This window comes from Xenopus tropicalis, chromosome 6, assembly GCF_000004195.4.
Source record: "Xenopus tropicalis strain Nigerian chromosome 6, UCB_Xtro_10.0, whole genome shotgun sequence".
In the NCBI taxonomy this organism is placed as follows: Eukaryota; Metazoa; Chordata; class Amphibia; order Anura; family Pipidae; genus Xenopus; species Xenopus tropicalis.
The window spans coordinates 37,884,623-37,897,695 of record NC_030682.2 but is presented as its reverse complement, the minus strand read 5'-3'; the positions used below and the strand labels follow the sequence as shown (position 1 = coordinate 37,897,695).

The 13,073-nt window shown below is 40.1% G+C and overlaps 1 protein-coding gene across 1 annotated transcript in view; it reads right to left on the bottom strand.

Annotated features, from left to right (window-relative positions):
- hdac9 (histone deacetylase 9) overlaps positions 1-12,342 on the bottom strand; it is a 278,731-nt gene extending 266,389 nt beyond the window's left edge. Inside the window, exon 1 of the mRNA XM_031903789.1 lies at positions 12,086-12,342. The gene's annotated coding sequence lies outside the window, so the exon portion shown is untranslated. The remainder of the gene's footprint in view (positions 1-12,085) is intronic.
- Positions 12,343-13,073: the final 731 nt, after the last annotated feature.

Below are 13,073 nucleotides of genomic sequence, written 5' to 3'. Positions count from 1 at the left end.
TACTCCTTAAATCTATTGACAGAAACCATTTCCGGCCTATTTCCATAAACACTAAAGTAACAAACTTCCATTAGCTTTCTTCACCCAGCAGTCACTTTATACAAAGCCAACTGTTATTTACTGCAAACAGAGAATAACCACTTCCGCAGGAGTCCTGCTGGCTTTCTGAATATGAAATATTCATTGCAAATGTAATCTCAGAAATGAAGAATAAACTGTGTCTTCTCCATCAAGCAAAGCCATTATTGTTATTCTTGTAGATAAATAAAGGAAACACTGTGACTGATTTTTTTCATAATATCTATTTTTCAGCATGAAGTATTCTACATACGACTCTCTTCTCCTGCTATTTCTATTTCATCTGCTTGAGTGCTATTATACACTTTTGTCCCCCTTAGTGGCCCCTAGGCACTGCTTTTCATACCATTACAAATAATTTTGTACAGGTATGGGATCCGTTATCCAGAAACCAGATATCCAGAAAGCTCCAAATTATATCCAGAAAGCTCCGAATTACGGAAAGCTTGTCTCCCATAGACTCCATTTTAATCAAATAATTCAGATTTTTTAAATTGATTTCCGTTTTCTCTGTAAAAATTAAACAGTGCTTTGTATTTGATCCCAACTAAGATATAATTAATCCTTACTGGATGTAAAATAATCCTATTGGGTTTAATTCATACTTAATTTCTTAGTAGACTTAAGGTATGAAGATCCAAATTACAGACCCCTTATCCGGAAAACCCTTGGCCCCGAGCATTCTGGATAATGAGTCCTATACCTGTATATTGAGACCGGACAGAAGGGATTATTTACTATGTGTAGGACAGGGAACAAAGTGCAAAAACAGGGTGCAATCTTACACATATATTTTGCAATTTGCACCCTGCCCTGCACGAAGTAAGATTGCCGCAGTTCCTGGCACCTCAAGCATGTTATGCAGAGAGAACTTACAGATAATCACTTTATATAGTGAGTGGCAGTGGGTACAGTAACACTGTATACTTTATATACAACGGGAGATAATGGGCTTTATTTATTAAGGCCCCAGATGCAATTGCTGCAGCAACAAGAGTTGAACAGTTGTGCACCTTAATGTCCATTCAGTAAGCCCCTCCAACTTTTCAAATGGATTACTCTATAAGCAATTATACGACTACCAATGTCATAACACTCCTAGGCGTATGACAGAAAATTTTCTGTGATTTGGAAGGGCAAGTAGGTAAAGGTATTATGAGTTGTAATGCTTTTACAAATATTTTGGTGGCAAAGACACAAAGCTAGAGGCTGAAAGGGTTAATACATTTAAAGGAAAGAAGTAAAAATGGTTGAAAATGCTGATTTGCTTATGGGGTTAACTAGCCTAATGGGGAAAAGAAATGCTGTACAGAGGGAATTATTTAATAGTGTGTGTGTGTGTGTGTGCGAATGGGGCTTATGAGCTACACTGAATCATGACCAATGCAGCCATCTTTATCCACTTTGCAAGCAAATCCGTGCCTTGGGCACACACATATTATACACACCAGTCTATCAGATGCAGCTGTCAGACTCACACACTTGCACAGAATCACACACTTGCACAGACTCATAAACTTGCAACAACTCACACACCTGCACAGACTTACACACTTCCACAGACTCATAAACTTGCAATAACTCACACATCTGCACAGACTCACAGACTTGCAGAGACTCACAGACTTGCACAGACTCACACACTTGCACAGACTCACACACTTGCACAGACTCACACACTTGCACAGACTCACACACTTGCACAGACTCACACACTTGCACAGACTCACACACTTGCACAGACTCACACACTTGCACAGACTCACACACTTACACAGACTCACACACTTGCACAGACTCACACACTTACACAGAGTCACACACTTGCACAGACTCACACACTTCCACAGACTCATAAACTTACAATAACTCACATACCTACACAGACTCACACACCTGCACAGACTCACAGACTTGCACAGACTCACACACTTCCACAGACTCATAAACTTACAATAACTCACACACCTGCACAGACTCACACACCTGCACAGACTCACAGACTTGCACAGACTCACACACTTGCACAGACTCACACACTTGCACAGACTCACACACTTGCACAGACTCACACACTTACACAGACTCACACACTTGCACAGACTCACACACTTACACAGAGTCACACACTTGCACAGACTCACACACTTCCACAGACTCATAAACTTACAATAACTCACATACCTACACAGACTCACACACCTGCACAGACTCACAGACTTGCACAGACTCACACACTTCCACAGACTCATAAACTTACAATAACTCACACACCTGCACAGACTCACACACCTGCACAGACTCACACACCTGCACAGACTCACAGACTTGCACAGACTCACACACTTGTTATGACACACACTTTCACAGATTAACACCCTTGCACTGACACACACTTGAATGTACACTCTAAGGGGCTGATTTACTAACCCACGAATCCGACCCGAATTGGAAAAGTTCCGACTTGAAAACGAACATTTTGCGACTTTTTCGTATGTTTTGCGATTTTTTCGGCGTCTTTACGAATTTTTCGTTACCAATACGATTTTTGCGTAAAAACGCGAGTTTTTCGTAGCCTTTACGAAAGTTGCGTAAAATCTTGCGATTTTTCCGTAGCGTTAAAACTTACGCGAAAAGTTGCGCCTTTTTCGTAGCGTTAAAACTTAAAAGGTGCGAAGTTTCGCGTAAGTTTTAACGCTACGAAAAAAGCGCAACTTTTTGCGCAAGTTTTAACGCTACGAAAAATCGCAAGATTTTACGCAACTTTCGTAATGGCTACGAAAAACTCGCGTTTTTACTCAAAAATCGTATTGGTAATGAAAAATTCGTAAAGACGCCGAAAAAAACGCAAAAAATACGAAAAAATCGCAAAATACCGATCTTTACGAAAAAAACGCAATCGGACTCATTTCGACCCGTTTGTGGGTTAGTAAATCAGCCCCTAAGGCTAGTAAGAAGCAACAAAACAGTCCATCTGCTAGCATACACAAGCATCTTCTGGGTGATTTTGTGGAAAAAGAATGCATTTTTCAAGCCAAAATCCATTTCATGTGTCACCTTTTAAGGAGAAAGGTAAAAACTAAGTAAGCTTTATCAGAAAGGTCTATGTAAATACAGCCATAAGCACTTACAGAAAAGCTGCACTGAGTCCTCTATCAAAAGAAACACAGGATTTCTTGTGTTCCTTTGTGTCAACATGTTCTTCATTATCAGATTTCCTTAATTTCTGGGGCCAGAGTCTGCACAGCTCTCTTCTTTCCCTTCTCCTGCTCCCCCCTCCCATAAGAATTCATAAAACTCATTACCCCCTCCCTTAGGAATGCTTCATCTGAGCTATAGGCTAGAGCTGCAGCAGGAAGCTATGAAGACCAAGCTAAAATGGAAGCTGCAATCTTAAACAAACAGATAAAGCATCTAGGGCTCTTTACTCAGGTATGATAAAGCTTTCTGCAGAATAAATATAGCATTCTAGCTTGCACCAATGTGGCGAATCTTTTGGCATTACAATGGCAAAATGGCTTTCCTTCTCTTTTAAATCAAGTAAAGGTATTTCAGCTTTGAAAAAGGAACTGAAATGTTCTGAAAGATTACTGTGATTATCATCTTATTTAGCCAATAAATGTACCACCTTTATTTTGTTATGTTTCATATGTTTTTTTTTTTTGCCTTCCTCTGGATCAACTAGTAGTTAGGCAGGTTATATATAGGCATTATGGTTGAACTTGATGGACGTATGTCTTTTTTCAACCCAACTTACTATGTTACTATGTTACTATGTATATCAGAAGTTTTACCATATCCTTTTTAATTGGAAACCATTGGAAAATATTTGTTGATACTGAATGGTTTTCATTAGATCGGTGCTCTCTAGAGTGGATACCAATTAAGCAGCCACTACTAACCTCTTCGGTTGGTCACTACAGTCAACTGAAATATGCTAGGCCTTGTAGATTGGCCACAAATTATTTTTTTTCTAGTCTGATTTCCTTAAAGTGGACCTGTCACCAGGAATAAAAGCTGTATAATAAACACCCTTTTCAAATTAAACATGAAACCCAAACTTGTTGTTTATTAACACATCAGAACCCACTATAAAAACATTTTAAAACCTCAGCTGTCAATCATATATTGCCTGCCCCGCCTCTATAACTTTCTACTACTTTCACTTCCTAGATATTGCTGCACTCCTCACATTCCTCCTTCCTCACCATCTAATTGTGTAACCAGTGCATGGGTATCAGGTCCCCCATACTGGCACAGAAACAGCAAACAGTGTGACTGAGCAGTAGGACCATGTTGAACCTACCCTTAATTTAAAGGAGAAGGAAAGGCTAATAAAGAGTTAATCTCAAGCTGCAGGCATACCTTCAGTTCTCTCAATAGTGCCCTTAAGTCTCCCCATATTTCCCCTGTTCAGATGATCAGCAGCCAAAAAGGAAGAAAAAACGCTGAGCTGTGTAAAGAAAGTTCCCATAATGCCTCGCTCCTGCACCGAGACCCAGACCAGTGTACATGCTCAGTTAGACTATGAGGAAGCTTCCTGCTGATTGGCTCAGATCCACATTCCTAAGGGAGGGGGGAGCAGGAGAGGGGAGAGAGCTGCATATCTCTGGCACAGGAAAACAGACACAACAAATATTTTGACAGAGAACTCAGTGCAGCATTTCTGTGAGTGCTTATGGCTGTATTTACATAGACCTTTCTAATAAAGCTTACTTAGTTTTTACCTTTCTTTCTCCTTTAAGGGCTTTAGTGAGAAAGCAGGGAGCTTTTAAGCCCCAGGTCATTAATTGCACTGGCAATTTTTAACTACAAACTAAACCTTAGACTGAGGGCACACAGAGTGTTGGCTCTGCTGCTCTTAGCTACGTTTTTATTTCAGCCTGAGAAAAGTGTATAGGCTCCCTTCCTTAGCTTTGTTGACCTGCACTTAAAAGTACAGGTATGGGAACCCTTATTGGGAAACCCGTTATCGGGAAACCCGTTATCCAGAAAGCCCCGAATTACGGAAAGCCAGTCTCCCATATACTCCATTTTAATCAAATAATTCAGAAAATTGATTTCCTTTTTCTCTGTAATAATAAAACAGTATACTTAAGGTAGGGAGATCCAAATTACAGAAAGACCCCTTATCCGGAATACACTTGGTCACGAGCATTCTGGATAATGGGTCCTATACCTTTACAACTTTTACATGTGCAGGCCCACACAACAGAGTAGAAGTCAGGCCAGTAACGTAACAAAGCCTGGTCTGGCCCGGGCTTTGCAACCAGGCCCCCACCCCCTTCAGGCGCATTTTTTTTACTGGTATTTCTGCTTCTCTGGTGGGCCCAGAGGGGGTGTGGGTGCAGGTGCAGTCACACCCCCCGCACCCCTGGTGGTTAAGCCCTTGCAAAAATGCAAACGCAGGCATTTTCAGGCTTACCTTCACTCCGCGGTGGAAGCTGCACTTTTCAGTGCAGATCAACAGAGCTGGGGAAGGTAGCAGATACATCTCTCTGTGCGCCCTGGCTCTTACTATGTTTTAGAGAGCTGTAATTTAATGCAACTTAACAAGTAGCTCTCACTTGTTATCATATATCAAATAGTAGGTATTTTTCTTTCTTTCTATTTTCTTACTTATAATGCTTGATCTGGTTTTAAAGTAATTATCAAAATTTTTTTTACTTATAATTGTATTCATCCCATCCACTGTTCAACGACCTTCCCACCAATCATATAAAGATATGGAACCTAATATTCCAAGTGGTCAGGACCTGGAGTTTTCTGGATAAGAAGTAATTTGGGTTAACAAACTTTATACTAAAAAAAACTGTTGAACCATTAAATAAACCAAATCGAATTGTTTTGCCTCCAAATAATTAATAATATCTTAGTTGGGATCATGTACAAGGCACTGTTTAATTATTACAGAGAAAAAAGCAAGTATGTTTTAAAAATGTGAATTATTTAATTAAAATTGAGTATATAGGAGATGGCCTTCCTGTAATTTGTAGCTTTCTAGATAACAGATCCAATACCTGTACCAGTGTAAATTCCAAAATGAAGAGCTGCTAAACATAACAGCAGAGTGGGACCAGGCCAAGAGAGCTGCATCGTGTCTCCGGCACAGAGGCATATTGTTGGTCTTGGCAAAAAGCGTGGCAGTGCAGTGCGTCTCCCCAGCTAACATTTGTTGTAATGTCAGGGGTGTGGCAAAGAAAGCTGCAAGGTTCTGACATAAGATGAACAGTGTCAGCTTTTGGCAAAGAGTGATGCTTTGCATCAGGAGTAGAAGAACAAGGAAAAGAAGAATTTGAAAAAACCTCTTTCGAGGTTTGAGTTTTTTTGCGCTAAAAAAACCTCAAATTTGAATTATGGTCCAAAAAGTGGAATGTTTGGTATTTATTAAGTGCACGAAAACGAAATCTAAAAGCTTGAGAGTTTTTAGTGTATTGAGCTCTAATTTTACAATTGAATAATTCTGCCCCTAAGAATCATGAACTTTATACATCACTTTAGTGGCACAAATTGCTTTTCCCAAAAAATGTAAAAAAACCGAATACCTCAGAGAAAAAAGGGCCTTGAAAAATGGCCATTGACTAATGTTTTTCTCCATTTTATCACATAATAAATGGCGTAAAAGTCATGTTTTTGGGGTTTTTTTTTTTTAAATTTAAAAAATCAGATTTTCAGTGCAATTGTGAGAAAAAAATGTGACCCTTGATAAATCTGCCCCCAAGTGAATGGCTTTGATCAGAAATCAAAGGGAAACGTTAAAAAGGATTAATTTCAAAATGGAGTTTTAGACAGATTAATTTCCTTTGGTTACTGCACTAATACAAATTTGACCATGGTTAGTAAATGAGTGGTCCCAGGTTCCCAAAATGACTTTATATGTAGAAGAGATAGTGAATTCTGTCACCTGTTTTATGTACAGTAAGAGGCAGTGGGCTATGGAATATATCATATACTGTAAGGCAGTAGGTACTGCTGCTGCAAATAAATTACATACAATGAGAACTGCACTCATCCAAGGAACATTTTAAGTAAGTGCCACCATCTGACCTATAATTCACAAGGATCCCTTGCAGCTTCTTTAGACTTTTGCATTTGTAAATGAGCCCTTGTAAGTACAGAGCAGGGCTACTGGAAATCTAGTTAATGAAATGGCTAACCACATATTAATTTAATTTAATGCCCTGCCCACCGTATTAGTAGGGGCTTTGCAGATTGCATTTTATATACCTGCTGTTTTATGCCCCATAATGCACAACTAGCAATCACTTTTTTGTGTTGAGTCATAAGCAGAATACAGCTGTTCTGTCATGGGATAAGCTGTTTTTTTAAATACAACCTACTCATATTTCCTAATAGCGGTAAGCTTAAAAACAGCCTATTGCCTAAGAATAAAAACTAGCAAGAAGTATAAGGAAGCATTTTTTTCTACTAAATTGTAAAATATGTATAAATATGGTCCCCTGAGTTTTAATCCTTAAATTTTTAAATCTATATCTAAGAGTGGTTCATGGACTAAATCGAGTTAAACATTCTCCATAAGGCATTGCATAGTGTCTGTACCAAATACAAGTACAAACACAATATAAGTTATTAACACAAAACTACAGCATTCACTTGCACATTTGTTTTCATTCTCAATCTCTTTAAAGGAGAAGGTAAAAACTAAGTAAGCTTTATCAGAAAAGGTCTATGTAAATACAGTCATAAGCACTCACAGAAAAGCTGCACTGAGTCCTCTATCAAAAGAAACACAGGATTTCTTTTTTGTAAAACATGTCCTTTGGTATCAGACTTCCTTTTTCGGAAAATCCTTAATTCCCAGGGCTAGAGTCTGCACACCTCTCTCCTCTCTCCCTCCTCCCGTAAGAATTCATAAAACTCACCCCTCCCATCCCTTAGCAATGTGTAGGATTGCTCCTAAACAGCTTCTTGCCTGAATGACTCACCACCCTTCTGTCAGTGCACTGAAAATTTCCCTCTAAGTCACCTGCTTGCCTTCCTTCCCTTTGTAAAATAATGGCAAAATCTCTCCTGTGTCAGTTCTTCTTCCATTGCCATCTGCAAAATATGTGACTTCATCTCAGCTCACTTCTTTAGCCTCTACCTCATCGCCTATGCAAAAGCCATTAGCTTTACTCCTACTATTACTTCCTTTGGCATAATAAGATTTAAATTCTTTTCCTACTGCTTCATACTCTCTTTGAGACAATGTCAGCTTCTCATCCATTACACCAACTTTCTGTGGAAAAAGTGTCCCCTAATGTCTGTTAAATATAGTGAAACCTTTTCTCCCACAGTAAAACAGTGTCGGTGCTACATTTCCTCTATAAAATAGACTTCTGCTCCTCTAACTTCTCTCTATGGGCACTTAATACAATAACATTTCACAAATTCATACACATACCTGTATTTTGTTGATAAAACCCTAGCATGCGTTCCTCAAGCTAAAGAACTTCACTTATCACTTAAGATACTTTGAAATAGTAAGCAACAGTCCCAAGAATGGTTTCACATTAAAAACAAAATTACCGGAAAAGTTAAAACTTAAAAACTGTTTACATTAATCTTATGTAGCCACATGTCTGACCATACATATTCTTTAATATGCAATAATTTTGTAATGTCTACATTACACTGCAACATTTATCTTATATTTAAAACTTATTGTTGTGCCTTTCCTGGAAAGGCACAACCCCACTGTCATTGGGTGCCCCAGATGCCAGGAAGGCCCAAACCATGGGGTCTGCTTCCGCTAGAGTTGCAAATAAAACCTCCTACCCAGCCTCTCCTAGCTTGGGGCAGGGAGCAGGGGACGTGCGGAACACAAATGGGTGGGGGATGTAGAAGGAGGTGGGTAAGAAGGGTAGGACTCCCTGTTCATCCCCAAAGATTTTTTCTGGGGGGGGGGCCCAGTGCAGACTGTTTACACCACTGGCTTTGTTGATTTTTTCTTCTAACATTCAACTTATTGCTTCAAAATTGAAGTGTCAGTTTAAATATTTAATTTGAAGTACTATTGGGAGTATCATGCTTTAAACAACATAAACTTGGTAACAATTTAGAAAGCCTTCATTGTAATTATTTATCTGCTCCATGAACAGGTCGCTTTTGCTAGTTTGTATAAACAACACATTCATATTAAGCATCTAAATGTTAGGTACTGATGTACAGATTTATGTCACCTGTGAAATATCTCTGGATCTTTTAAATACACCAGAGAAAACCATAAAGTTTAATATAGTCAAAAGCATTCTGCATAAGACAGAAAAAATATGGTGATATCATTTCTTAGAATAGAAACATCTTTTTGCTACCTTATGCATGTAAATTGTGCTTTATCCAATGTATAGATCTAGTGGGAAAGATAAAGATTCTGTACACTGACCTAAAAAAGTTATAGGGATCATTTAAAAAGGGCTATGGCCACAAAATTGCAGCCCTTAGGGATAAACTACACTAGAGATTTTGGTCAGATTTTGTGCACCTGACTCAAAATCTTGTCATAGAACAGAACAACGTTTTATGGGATCTTACAAAATCTGATCCCCGTAGTTGTAATTCAGATCAGATAAAGTTGGATGGCGTGTTTTGTTCATGCATCTACATCTGACAGTCCATGTATTTCAGAGAAAAAAATTTTTGAATGAGACTTCACCAGATTTTATCTTGTTGGATACAGATGCAGCATTCCCTTCTGACAAGCGTGTTGTGTCAGATGGCGAAGCTTCCATAGTTTACACACGAGTGCCATAGTATTTTAACCCATGTGACTGCATCCTACAAAACTTCCCATGCAGTTTAGCTCTAAAAGCTCTATGCATGACTAAACACTTGCACCTATCCTTGTCAGACAGATGTGCAAACTCTCTAAGCTCCTTTGCACCTAAATGCAAATTGCATTAGGGAAACATACAGTGGAAATGGACCTTTGAACTTTTTGTTTTTTGCAAATAAGACTTTATACAGCTGATAATGAACACAGTACAATGTACATTTTTTTAAAAATAAAACAGCACAGTTTTTAACAAACAATGCAGTGTTTTATCAAAAACTCCAGCAACTTGTGCCAGGGGGACACAAATACAGACACAAAGTTGCGGCTGATTTTGTAAATCACACAAACTGCTATGGACATTTTATAAAAATGGCATCACTTCCAGCATACCTTTGTGTTCAATGTGTTTACTAAAAGTCAGTAGTGCCAAGTGTACTACCCTAGGGTAACCATAAGCTCCAGGGTTCCATAACACACATATGCGCATAGTACCACACATTTCATCAAGCTGAAAGGACTGGCACTCTCTGCAAGTTGCTAGGAGCAAGTATGGGCACATGTCAATAGTAAGCTCTTGCAAGTAAGGCCCTCTGATGCTATTTCTTGCTGTGTAACCCCTGCTTGTTAAAATTCTTGTAAGACCCGTGTTTGTTATAAATTATTGTACAGCTCTGAGTAATTTGCTGACACTTTATAAATAAATGATGAGCATGCTTTATACTGCATCCATTCTATTGCTTTGTATTACTGTTCACATATTTTGTTAATTAAATAAAACTTGTGTGGGGCAAAATATGAATACATTTAGGCAGAAAATATGTACATTATTGTGGATTATTTAGCTATTTTCTCCTGCCAATAAGGAATAGGAAATTGCAGCCAAATTAGTATGCACAAGCTGAAATTCCAAAATGTTAAAATACAGTACCTTCAAAATGGTCTTTAGAAATATCAGTTGCATTTTAATCACCTTTTCAGTAGTTATATCCCACAGAGTAAGAGTGGGTACTGAGACTGATTTTGGAGATCTTGAATTTATCTTTATGTGGGTGGTGCCAACATGTTCCAGTGCTTTACAGAGATTGCTCCTCAGTCCCTACCCTAATGGAGTTGACGATCTAAGTTCCCTCTCGCATTCACATGGTATAATAGGGTCAGTTTCATCAAACAATTAACAAGAGCGATTAAGTGAGAAAACCAGAGAACTCAGAATAAACTCAAGCAGACAAGTGAAGAAAATACAAACTCCCTGCAGCCACAGATTGTGTCTGGAAATTAGGGACAATATATAAGTATCAAGTGCAAAATGCCTTTCACACATGTCTACGCTTATCCATCTCAGCCACTCAAAAACTGACACTGGACTGCATTCTACCTGTTCAGTGTCTCCAAAGCCAACATTACTCTATAGCCTAGATTAAACTGACAATGCAAATGAAACTGGTACAATCTATCATGTCAGCATACAAACAGCATACATGATTTGTTATCATTTTCCTACAGCTTGGGAAATATTTCCATTTTAAGATCGAGGCTTTAAAAACAGTCCTAGAATAAAAACTCCTATGGAAAAGTAAACGTTTAGGGCAGTTGAACTGTGTTCGATACTATATATATTTTAATTCAGAGCCACAGGTACAATTGCAAATGTATCTGATAATAGCTGGGCATTTACTTTGGCACTTGGCACATCCCATTGCCCATAAGGCTCTTGGGGAGTCTGCATATCTCTGTGCCTTTTAGTAGCTGGCAATGGGCAAGTCACATATAATATATATATATATATATATACACACACACACACACAAAACTTAAGAAACAACAGTCCAAGTGTTGCCTTTTCTTACCTTTCTGTGCCAATAGGTCACCCCCCCAAAAAACTCAATTACCATCTATTTCTTTTGGGTTCAGCGCACTGCGCCTAGGGAAGTCCTTGCATTCCCCTGAATTCGAATGAACTCATTTAATGTTCTTATTTACAGGCAAGAACACAGGAACGCTAACATTCTGTTCGGGCAAACCCAACGTTGCTGCTGTGCATTTAATCGCACGCTAAAACTTGCGTTGCAGGAGTGAGGCAGCAGCTCGGAAGCGCACAGGTCTGTAGCTGAGGGGACGCCAGAGATCGCTACGTGGGTACCACGGATCGCAGTGCTGTGGGAGGGATGGATTTGCTTCCCTGGCCGATATATAAATACCTGCTTGAAATCGCAGCTGCTTTCCGGCACCTACCTTGGGGTTGTTTAGCGGCCGTCCAGGACACTCCCGGGCACAAGCCCGTCTCCCCCAGGGGGTCGGACAGGGGGCATAAAGTTAGCTGGGCGCTGCTCTGTTTATCCGATAAGAAGCATCTGCTGATTGGCGAGGAGTCAGGGATGGTTAGAAATGTGCAGAGAGATGGGGAGAGGGATGGGGAGAGGGAAGGGGAGGAAGAGAGAGATGCGATCACAGCCCGTGGCGACACGAGTAGGATTTGCTAAAAATAGCAATTGAATAGAGAGAGGGAGAGGCTGAGCCAGCAATCGTGCATTCACAACAAGAGCAAGGTACCTGCCTCCTGTGCCCCAATGTGCCAACTGCCCCTGCACTCCCCTGCCAGCCCCACACATTGCTAGACCCGCCCAGTGCCGACCTTAACAATTACGGGGCCCAGTATGGAACATATTTAGTAGAGTCCCATTGGTATTAAAAATATTACAAATTACCTGCATGAACCCAAAATGTAGAAAATACTACTACAGCAGACAGTGGGTTTGGAGCATTGCATTAATCCCAGGCATTCCATTATAATCACTGTAGGGTAATGGATTCAGAGTTGTTATATCCCCAGATATACCAGAAAAATATTTGTAGAAAATGTATTTAGAACAGTGCTTTAAGTCCAGCAAAACCTTTGCAAGACATAACCTTTGGCTTAGGTTAGGGCCAGGTTTAGTAGGAGGCAGGGTTGGACTGGGCAGCTGGGACACCGGGAAAAAACCCAGACCTGACCCTTGCCAGCGCTCCCCGGGCCTACGGTGTTTCTCATCTGACGTGTTAAACGTAGTCGCGCTCAGGGGAGGGTGTCGGTCGGGGACCCCTGCAGGGGAAGTGGGTTAGGGAGGCTCAGCGGGGCCCCTGTGGGGGGTTAGGGGTGCAGCGGGGGCACCTGAAGGTCCCCTGGGTTGGCAGCCCCGGTGGGCCCTGCACCCACCAGTCCGACATTGGTAGTAGGCCCCCT